Consider the following 11,181-nt stretch of genomic DNA (forward strand, 5'->3'; position numbering starts at 1 on the left):
CAGGTGATATAGTGACTAGTATAAGACAATAGTCAGGTGATACAGTGACTAGTAGTTTGAGTCTGATAAGACATTAGTCAGGTGATATAGTGACTAGTATTTTGAGTCTGATGAGACATTAGTCAGGTGATATAGTGACTAGTATAAGACATTAGTCAGGTGATATAGTGACTAGTATAAGACATTAGTCAGGTGATATAGTGATGAGTAGTTTGAGCCTGATAAGACATTAGTCAGGTGATACAGTGACGAGTAGTTTGAGCCTGATAAGACATTAGTCATGTGATATAGTGACTAGTATTTTGAGTCTGATAAGACATTAGTCAGGTGATATAGTGACTAGTATTTTGAGTCTGATGAGACATTAGTCAGGTGATATTGTGACTAGTATTTTGAGCCTGATAAGACATTAGTCAGGTGATATAGTGACTAGTAGTTTGAGCCTGATAAGACATTAGTCAGGTGATATAGTGACTAATAGTTTGAGTCTGATAAGACATTAGTCAGGTGATATAGTGACGAGTAGTTTGAGGTTAATAAGACATTAGTCAGGTGATATAGTGACTAGTATTTTGAGTCTGATAAGACATTAGTCAGGTGATATAGTGACTAGTATTTTGAGTCTGATGAGACATTAGTCAGGTGATATAGTGACTAGTAGTTTGAGTCTGATAAGACATTAGTCAGGTGATATAGTGACTAGTATAAGACATTAGTCAGGTGATATAGTGACTAGTATAAGACAATAGTCAGGTGATATAGTGACTAGTAGTTTGAGTCTGATAAGACATTAGTCAGGTGATATAGTGACTAATAGTTTGAGTCTGATAAGACATTAGTCAGGTGATATAGTGACTAGTATAAGACATTAGTCAGGTGATATAGTGACTAGTAGTTTGAGTCTGATAAGACATTAGTCAGGCGATAAGACATTAGTCAGGTGATACAGTGACTAGTAGTTTGAGTCTGATAAGACATTAGTCAGGTGATATAGTGGCTAGTAGTTTGAGTCTGATAAGACATTAGTCAGGTGATATAGTGACTAGTAGTTTGAGTCTGATAAGACATTAGTCAGGTGATACAGTGACTAGTATAAGACATTAGTCAGGTGATATAGTGACTAGTAGTTCGAGCCTGATAAGACATTAGTCAGGTGATACAGTGACCAGTAGTTTGAGTCTGATAAGACATTAGTCAGGTGATATAGTTACTAGTAGTTTGAGTCTGATAAGACATTAGTCAGGTGATATAGTGAATAGTAGTTTGAGGTTAATAAGACATTAGTCAGGTGATATAGTGACTAGTAGTTTGAGCCTGATAAGACATTAGTCAGGGGATATAGTGACTAGTAGTTTGAGTCTGATAAGACATTAGTCAGGTGATATAGTGACTAGTATAAGACATTAGCCAGGTGATATAGTGACGAGTATAAGACATTAGTCAGGTGATATAGTGAATAGTAGTTTGAGTCTGATAAGACATTAGTCAGGTGATATACAGAGCAACCCGATTATTTGCATAGCCCTTTTTCCATGACAAAATATGCAAATAACCGGAGTATTCATATAGACGGAGTTGGGTTTTGGCCCCTCTTATACACATGTAGATCGTCAGGTAGGTACTCAAAATGGGCGCTATATGATTGTTTACGTTATTTGCATTAAAAATATATTTAAAAAAAAAACCATTATTTAAAATATAAGAGTAAATACGAAATACATGGGTTGTTATTCTTTGTAAATGTACAAATAAAAATATTTGCATACACTTCATTGTTTACTAAAGTTACTCGTCACTCTGGGTCCGATATCGGTCATACACACATGGGTTGGCACTACGATGTCATCGTTTCAATTAACATTCATTATCGTCTCGAGATGCGTTGTGTTCCTGCTATGAGTATATTAGTTGTTTAATCATAGATGATGAACTGCTGAAGCAATAGACTGTCTTATATGACCGTGACATGTGTATTGTTGTTTGGGTTCGTTTTGGAAAATGGCGCACACACAAAAAGAGTTGTCGTTCATTACACATATGCCCCCATAATGCAACGCGCCTAGTAAACAATCACAACGATCGCAACCTGCCTCAGCGAGTGTTCAAGTGCACAGAACACAAGTTTGGATCGATGCTATAATAAATAAACAAATCTCATCAAAAGATGAGGCATGTAAATATTTTATTCAGTAATTCTTCTGCACAATGCTACTGATATGGTCTGGATAATAACTAAATGTCGATATCGATGCATCGAACGTAACCTGTAATGACGAAGTATGAACCAATGATTAGATAACGTTGTACATCGTGTTAAATCAATATGTAAGTTAAAAAAACATTTCATAAAAATACCCTTTAAATCAATTAAAATTTTTCGATTTTTTGGAATTTTTATATGCATATAAGCGGGAGTCGGTGTTTTAGTCGATGCAAATACGCGGGATTGAAATACAAAGATAAAGAAGAAAAAAATCGGGACCTGAGAATTTTATGCAAATAAGCGGGATATTCAAATAACCGATATGCAAATAAGTGGGCTCCTCTGTAGTTACTAATAGTTTGAGCCTGATAAGACATTAGTCAGGTGTTATAGTGACTAGTAGTTTGAGCCTGATAAGACATTAGTCAGGTGATATAGTGACTAGTAGTTTGAGCCTGATAAGATATTAGTCAGGTGATATAGTGACTAGTAGTTTGAGCCTGATAAGATATTAGTCAGGTGATATAGTGACTAGTATAAGACATTAGTCAGGTGATATAGTGACTAGTAGTTTGAGCCTGTCAAGAGTTTGGAGGTCCAGGGTTCAAGTCCCTAATAAGTACAATGTTTAAATTTTAAATGTGTGGTTGAACACTTTTCAGAATAACATCCTCAAACAAATTTGAAATGTGCAATTCTAGTATTGATATCCCTTGATGAGAAATTACGTTGAAATTGTACATCTCTAAACACATCAGAGAGAAGGCTAATTGATTTGATTGGTTCTCTATGATGACCCCTGGGACATCCGACATAGTAAATCTGATAATGGATTCCAGGTATAATAGATTTCGATCATTACTAATGAAATTAAAATCATCTTCTTAGGTGAGTTCTATACCTGAGGAAATTTGAGTCTACGAGGAACTTGATCATCAATTTGACCAACACACATACAATTCACGCTATCTGTCAAGTTAAGGGAATACACATATTTTGAGCTGACCCAATTTTATTATGATTGAGTACGTTTGCCATCAATAGTAAGAAATCCTTCATAATTCTATGCAGTTTGTATTTCTAAATTTTGGTTTAAAAATTTGTTTTATTAATATAATACTGCTTCAAGTTTACCATCAATGATATAATTGCTCTGCAGTCTTCCATTGCAATGCATATTATTAGACTATAAAACTGTTTGATCTATGTGACCATAATGCCATCAATCACGGAGCGAGTTTGATCTGAAACTATAATAACTAGGGTCTTGCTATAGTTGAAACAAAATCACTTTGGTTACATGTAATGCACATGTCTTGTCAACCATGGTTCAACCACTGATTGATTTTTGTCTGAACAAGTGGTGAAATGATTGAGATGAAATTCTGGGTTAGGTCAAAGCATGTTAATTAAATTTTAATGATCGAATTCTTACGACAATTATTTGAGACGACTTATCACAGACAATGTGTGATTGAATAGATACTGTATAGGATGTCACAGATTATTGATAATAACTTATCAACTTACATACAAGTGTTTTTGTAAGTATCTAACTCGATACATAGCTTACCGCTTTTACAACTTGTGGGAGGTAGATAGAGAATTAGGTGTGAAGAGAAGTCGTCAGAAATTGACATAAAGGTGTAATTGAAGTGTCGTAAATTTACCTGTGAAGGCCGACTGGGTCATTTGATACACTGGTTAATCATGATACACACATACTCGATTAACGGGTTATAGAAAAGGTAACTTGCGTGTAGGGCATTTGTTCAAAAGTGTGAGATGTTTTAAAAAAAAAAACAATAAGAAAATATTGATGAGACAGATAGAACTGATTCTATGGATTTTAAGTTGGCAAGATGAAGGCAAAATATTAACAAGTGATAGATTTTCATGGAGACCCCTGGACAATCACGTTCATGGCTACAAGACTATATCAGGGATTCTTCGGGACTTCTTTGGGGCTGAAAATGGGCCCAATTCACAATTGAAATTAAATCAGTATCTTATCTTTATCTTCTATGTTACTTGTTACTTGAATTTCATACATGTACTTGGTTCATGGGTTCACCTGGGTGGGGGTGTCCTGCTGGGTGTCTTCGGCAGTATGCTTCAGTGAGGTAGCACTATAAATCGGCAAAAGTTCCGGCCTATCACAAGGAGACTTAACACGAACGTACCGCAGCCTCCCAAAACACACACACGCACTCACGACACGCATGCATGTCGCACGCACGGGAGGCCATCCTTAAATCACCTCAGATGTTAATAGGATGTTAAACAAAATTAACCAAACCAAACCAATCTGGGTGAGGCAGTGTGTCACATACCAAAAGTAGGTCAAAGTAGGTCACTTTGACCTACATTTTGACCTTTGATCAATATCGAAGAAAAAAATTGTCAGAGTTCTTATCACTTATATACTACCTGTCATTGGAACTTCATACAAGGGACATACAGGTTCACCTAGGTGAGAGAGGTGTGTCATGTACTAAAAGTAGGTCACTCTGACCTTCATTTTCACCTTTGACCAACATCAAAGGAAAAGAAAATGCTGGGGCCAGACCTGCTTTTCCTTTTGTCGCTGGAACTTCTTACTTCGGGCATTAAGGTTCGTCTTACTTTGAGTTCACTTGCATTGAACTTCTGATATCTCTTACTATTTCTGAATTCATTCACATTGATACTGTTGTGACGAGCTGACTTCTCTAGGCGAAGATGTTTATTTCACCTCGTCCCGGAGTTGATGTTCGAACGTGCGTGACCACAATCGGTGTAGTCTACATTTGGTCAAGGTCGTATTAGGGCCTATTTTACGCACCTATACTTGTGTGATCGTAGACTACACCTGGCATTGTCGGCAATATAGATGTTGAATATATAACATTGTATATTCGGACATCCTTCACAATAATACCACCAATTGCATCTTGAAAGTTGTGGGTCTGACAAACAATTAGTGTGTAGAATTAGTTTTGATACAAATTCATTACCTGTGTACTGTATTGTTGGCTAATAAATTCACATCTAGTGGGGGACTGTGATTTGTAGAATTGTCTTGTTTCATACTTAAGTTTTCAGAATTTGAAACTGAAAATTTCCTGCCGATTTCACCAATTTTCTTCCCAAAATGAGAGAAATTAAAAATACCCCATCCCAATACCAGGAGACAAGGCCTGTCTTGGGTGTTACAGAAGGGAAGAATTGAAGCATCGCATGTGAATTTGAAGGGAACTGATGATACATTTCAGTTTTATAACTTGTTTGAAATTTACCCACAGTAATAATTTTCTAAATGCAATTCTGTTTCATGAAAATTGGGACAGTAGGATAAGTTGAGATAGACCAGAGACAAGATTTTAAAAGTGAGATCAGTTCCCAGCACTGTGTCCTATAGTGCTATGTTTGTTCATTATATTGGTACGACTACTCATGTTTTAACACTTTAAAGGTAGAAAACTTACCTGTTAACGAGACAGTTACACACCTGTTTGTATGGCTTTATTTGTACACAGTCATTTGTTACAGTCAAGTGTCCATTGATACCAGGTAAATAGCTTATATTATACTTACAAAAACCAATTTCCCCTCACTTGTCCGACTGGTAGGGACAACATCAACTCTGTCACGACCGAATGTTGACACTTAACTTAAACGACAATGAGAGGATAAAACACTTTATTTATTTTCAATCAGAATAAATGTATTGTGATTGACATGTGTAAGAATGTGTTATTCAGGATTGACATCATATAAACGTTTTGTTCTCATAGGAAATGTATCTGTTTACTCAAGCTTCTGACTGATGCTGTTTTTATGAATAGTTGAATGGTGTTTGGAGTTGCCGTCATTACATTGTATAAAGCGAGGGGTTTTAACTCTAAATGTTTATATTGTCACTGCTACCAACACTCGTTTGAGATGGAGTTAAAGTCAGGAAACTTTATAATGGCATATGTGGAAGTGCTGTTTATAAATCACTTGAGATAGAAAAAAAAACAGCAAAAAAAACAAAAGATGTATACTTATTCTTAAACAGCATGGAGGGTTTTAAGTGGTTGAAACTTCACATTTACAATGTACATCACAAAATGATATCTTGCTGGTTTATATAATAAATTTTGACATCTGTTATCGAGATAAAAGCAGATATCTCATTTTTGTCAACTCTCCTGATTTGAATCATAAAATTCAGACATAAATAAGTATCGGTAAAATATTTTCTTTGTTTGTAACTTTTGAAATTCAAATAAAGAGCAGCCTAAAATATTTTTCGGGTATAAGTTTATCAAAAGGAGGTCTATAAAAGTTCCTCTATGGGGCTTAACAAATTTGTTTAAGTGCATTCTCCCTCATGGAAATTCAAATGCTAGTTGTCAAGAAAGATGTCCTTCTGATGTACAAAAAAAAAAAAAATTAAAACCTTATTTTTGCTGATTAATTTCACAATATTTAATTTGTTGAAATATACATTATAATATTGGCGTTAATTATTTGATATAGATTATTCTGTAGTGGGCCTCATTCCTCACCTAAAGCTAAATTATAATAACGATGGTATATATTGGTGTTTCTGTGATGTTGTTTTTATTTAATTGTTTATACACAGTAACAGATAAAATCATTGTGTGTCAGGTGTAGAGACAGAAACACAACTGAGAGATGTTAGTGATACAAACATTATAGGTACAGTATTTATACGTTTTTCATGTGTAACTTGTGGAATTTCTCGGTAAATCTCTATGAAACTTAATCTTACATAACGCCTTAGATTGGTGATTAGTTTGATTTTTTGGATCTTCATTCTGTACAAAGTGTAATGTTCTTTTATCTACAATCTCCAATATTACATTCAAATCAATTCTGTAATCGTCCCTAAATATCGGACAGAAATAGTTTATCTTCCAACATGTCTTATCAATATTATTACTTGGTTGTGACCCAGAGCTTTAACAGGGTAACTTCTAAACCATTGGTGTATATCAAATAATGGATTCTACCGATGTGGACCTGTCGATATACAACATGTGCAGTTTTCACCTAGGTTAGACCCTGTCATAATTTTACAGATATTTGACAAATACCTTTATACTTTGGTCCAGATTTCAGCTCACCTACACTTTTAAATGCAAAAGAGATGTTATGTACTACGCTGAGTCTAGAGTGTCCTCACAAAATGTTAAGAGTTATTCATTCATTTTATTATTTATTTATAAAATTTTAGATTTATTTATGTATCTAAAAAATTGTTTATTTAATTATAAAATTATTTTTTTATAATTGAAAAAAAATCTTTTTTTAATAAAATCATTTTTTTAAAGATTAAAAAAAATATATATATTTATTCATTTATTTGCCATATTTATTTGTAAAAGAATATTTTTTAATAATAATTCAATAAACATTGTGCAAGAATGCTGTCTGATGGTCAAATAATTTGAGAAAATAAAAAATTCAGTGATAAAAATAAAAATTTAGACATGATTTGAAGTTAATGTTTTTTGTTTTGATTTACTTTATATTCAACACATGTATATTATGTATATTGACAAACAATTATGTCTCGCCCTCCAAAGTATCTGGATCTGTATGGATGTTCAGTGACAAAATAGTTATTTTTGATTATAGACAGGCCAAATTTGATTAAGAAATAATCCTTCCAAAATTGTTGAAACATTGCTTGGTCTTGCTGTTTATTTTAAAGAAATGGAAAGGCTGTTATATAATTCTGATCAATGTTTGATCAAAGTGACTGGATAAATTACGAGACTATGTAAATGTTTCCACGTACAGTTACTCACCTTGATTATAACGGCCATATACGGACTAGTCCGGACTGTTTACTTACTGATTTTATTAAAGGACCATTACATTCTTCTGAACGAAAAAGGATATAAAATGACGTTAAATTCTTCTGAGGAGTCTGATGTACATCAAACTGTTTATTTATGTCTTTTAGAAATCCTATGCTTGATGATTTAAAAAATTTCACGCCCGATTAGATTTGTGTTAAAAGCTGGTCTTCAATACGTGTAAAAGAAATATATATAATCGTAGTAGTCATATTGAATTTGATTTTCTTGGTGATCTTTTATAAAGAATCAATAGACATTTGAAGTACATTTCGATATGAATAAGTAGAATTGTATGTGGATTATAGCCGTTTTGTCAGTTGTTGGGAAAGATGTGAACTTCATTCTGGTGTTGTCCATTTATAAATATACTGAATCCCGGTTTTGTCAATTCCCTTAGAATTATTATATTTAATTGTGGTTTCAATATTTTAGTGTTATTACAGTTGGATCAAATTAATAACTTGTTTCCTTGAAGAACTGATCAGTTAAGGTGGTATGCTTTCTGATGTTATTGACCTTCTTTTCAAAAGAGTTCCAAGTCAAAAGAAGTAATATATAAATGTGTATCTCGGGGTTAATTCATCCTTTGGTGACATATTTGATAGGCTCACAAGACAATAGTCATTATACTCAAGTTTTAAAACATAGCTCATTATTGTTTAACAGCTATTGATATTGAGTTGTAAGGTAGGATATAGCCTTAAGTATATTTTGAACCCCAGTTAATTGGCAGATTGGGTTAACATAACAGGTAATGTCGTATGACAACATAGCCACACAATAGGCAAGGCCATAAAAGGTCATAAGACAACTTGGCCACAGAGCAGACATCATCGTTCATTATGACATCAGGCACCACACAAAACTATCTTCGGTCATATGACATCAGACCCACACAAGTCTATACTAGGTCATATGACATCAGACCCACACAAGTCTATACTAGGTCATATGACATCAGACCCACACAAGTCTATACTAATTCATATGACATCAGACCCACACAAGTCTATACTACGCCATATGACATCAGACCCACACAAGTCTATACTAGGTCATATGACATCAGACCCACACAAGTCTATACTAGGTCATATGACATCAGACCCACACAAGTCATTATAGGTCATATGACATCAGACCCACACAAGTCTATACTAGGTCATATGACATCAGACCCACACAAGTCTATACCAAGTCATATGACATCAGACCCACACAAGTCTATACTATGTCATATGACATCAGACCCACACAAGTCTATACTAGGTCATATGACATCAGACCCACACAAGTCTATACTAGGTCATATGACATCAGACCCACACAAGTCTATACTAGGTCATATGACATCAGACCCAGGTAAGTCTATACTAGGTCATATGACATCAGACCCACACAAGTCTATACTAGGTCATATGACATCAGACCCAGGTAAGTCTATACTAGGTCATATGACATCAGACCCACACAAGTCTATACTAGGTCATATGACATCAGACCTACACAAGTCTATACTACGTCATATGACATCAGACCCACACAAGACTATACTAGGTCATATGACATCAGACCCACACAAGTCTATACTAGGTCATATGACATCAGACCCACACAAGTCTATTTTAGGTCATATGACATCAGACCCACACAAGTCTATACTAGGTCATATGACATCAGACCCACACAAGTCTATACCAAGTCATATGACATCAGACCTACACAAGTCTATACCAAGTCATATGACATCAGACCCACACAAGTCTATACTAGGTCATATGACATCAGACCCAGGTAAGTCTATACTAGGTCATATGACATCAGACCCAGGTAAGTCTATACTAGGTCATATGACATCAGACCCAGGTAAGTCTATACTAGGTCATATGACATCAGACCCACACAGGTCTATACTAGGTCATATGACATCAGACCCACACAAGTCTATACTAGGTCATATGACATCAGACCCACACAAGTCTATACTAGGTCATATGACATCAGACCCACAGAAGACCATCAAAACAAGTTTATATCATGACGATGTATTGCATTTGTTAGCTGAAGTTTATGACAATGAAGAAAGAACAGTTTGAAAGGTAAAGTTGAATAGTTGCCAAACAAATGAACCAAAAAAGCTAATCTGATATTTGTCAAATTTTAGCAGCATACCTGGAATGTCTGACATAAGGGTCTTGAATTCAAATGAAGAGGAAAGTAAATACAAAGTTGTTATTTATGTTAATTTTAGATGTTGGTGACAGTTTTATGATCTATAAAGTAGTGTTTTAAGGTTAAAATGTCTCAAACTCTGTACGAATACCTATACATGTATAACTTATTAAAGGGAGCGAATGATTAAAACAACTCTGAATTTTAGGTTTGAATCATGTAGTAGTAAATGTATAGAAAATTTTAATGTTACCTGTATGTTCATGGTTTAAGATTGCTTTGATAATAAAAAAACTGCCTTGTAGGTAGGGCAGAAGAATGGTACCTGCTGCCCTATGGCATATACATAAGAGGCAAATACATTTGGGATCTTATCTTCTGTCTTAAAAAACTTGATTCTTTCTTATGTTTCCATTGACAATGCCTCACTCTTACCCTCTGGGGGGGGGGGGGGGGGGGGGGGGGGGGGGGTCAGAGTGACACAATATCTCTCAAGGTAGAAATCATAGAAATCCTGACAAATCTACGGTGGATATGATAGTATACAAAATGTCTCACTAGAGCAATCCATACTAAAGAAGTCAGTTCAACACACAGCGGATTTCTTCATAGATCTTAATTTTAATTTCTGATAATGACTCTCTTTAAGCTGAAACATTTCAACAACTCCATTCACCAAATTCAGACCTAAAGAGAAACCCACTTCGTTGGACTCGCTCCTGTAGTATATATTTTGGTTATGAGTTGAAGCATGAAATGCTAAGTTTGTTTTTGGTATATATGATGCAGCAGTATGCCGATCGATCTGTCCACCAGTCAACTTTTTTTTCCTTTGGACAACTCCTTCTAGATAACTATTAGAACCTCTGGCTGCTATTTGACCAGTAGATATCGGGATCGAGTACTGTATATATATGAGTGCCCTGGATCTACTGTCAAGGTCGCTCG

Source organism: Pecten maximus, chromosome 2 (assembly GCF_902652985.1).
Source record: "Pecten maximus chromosome 2, xPecMax1.1, whole genome shotgun sequence".
Taxonomy (NCBI): domain Eukaryota; kingdom Metazoa; phylum Mollusca; class Bivalvia; order Pectinida; family Pectinidae; genus Pecten; species Pecten maximus.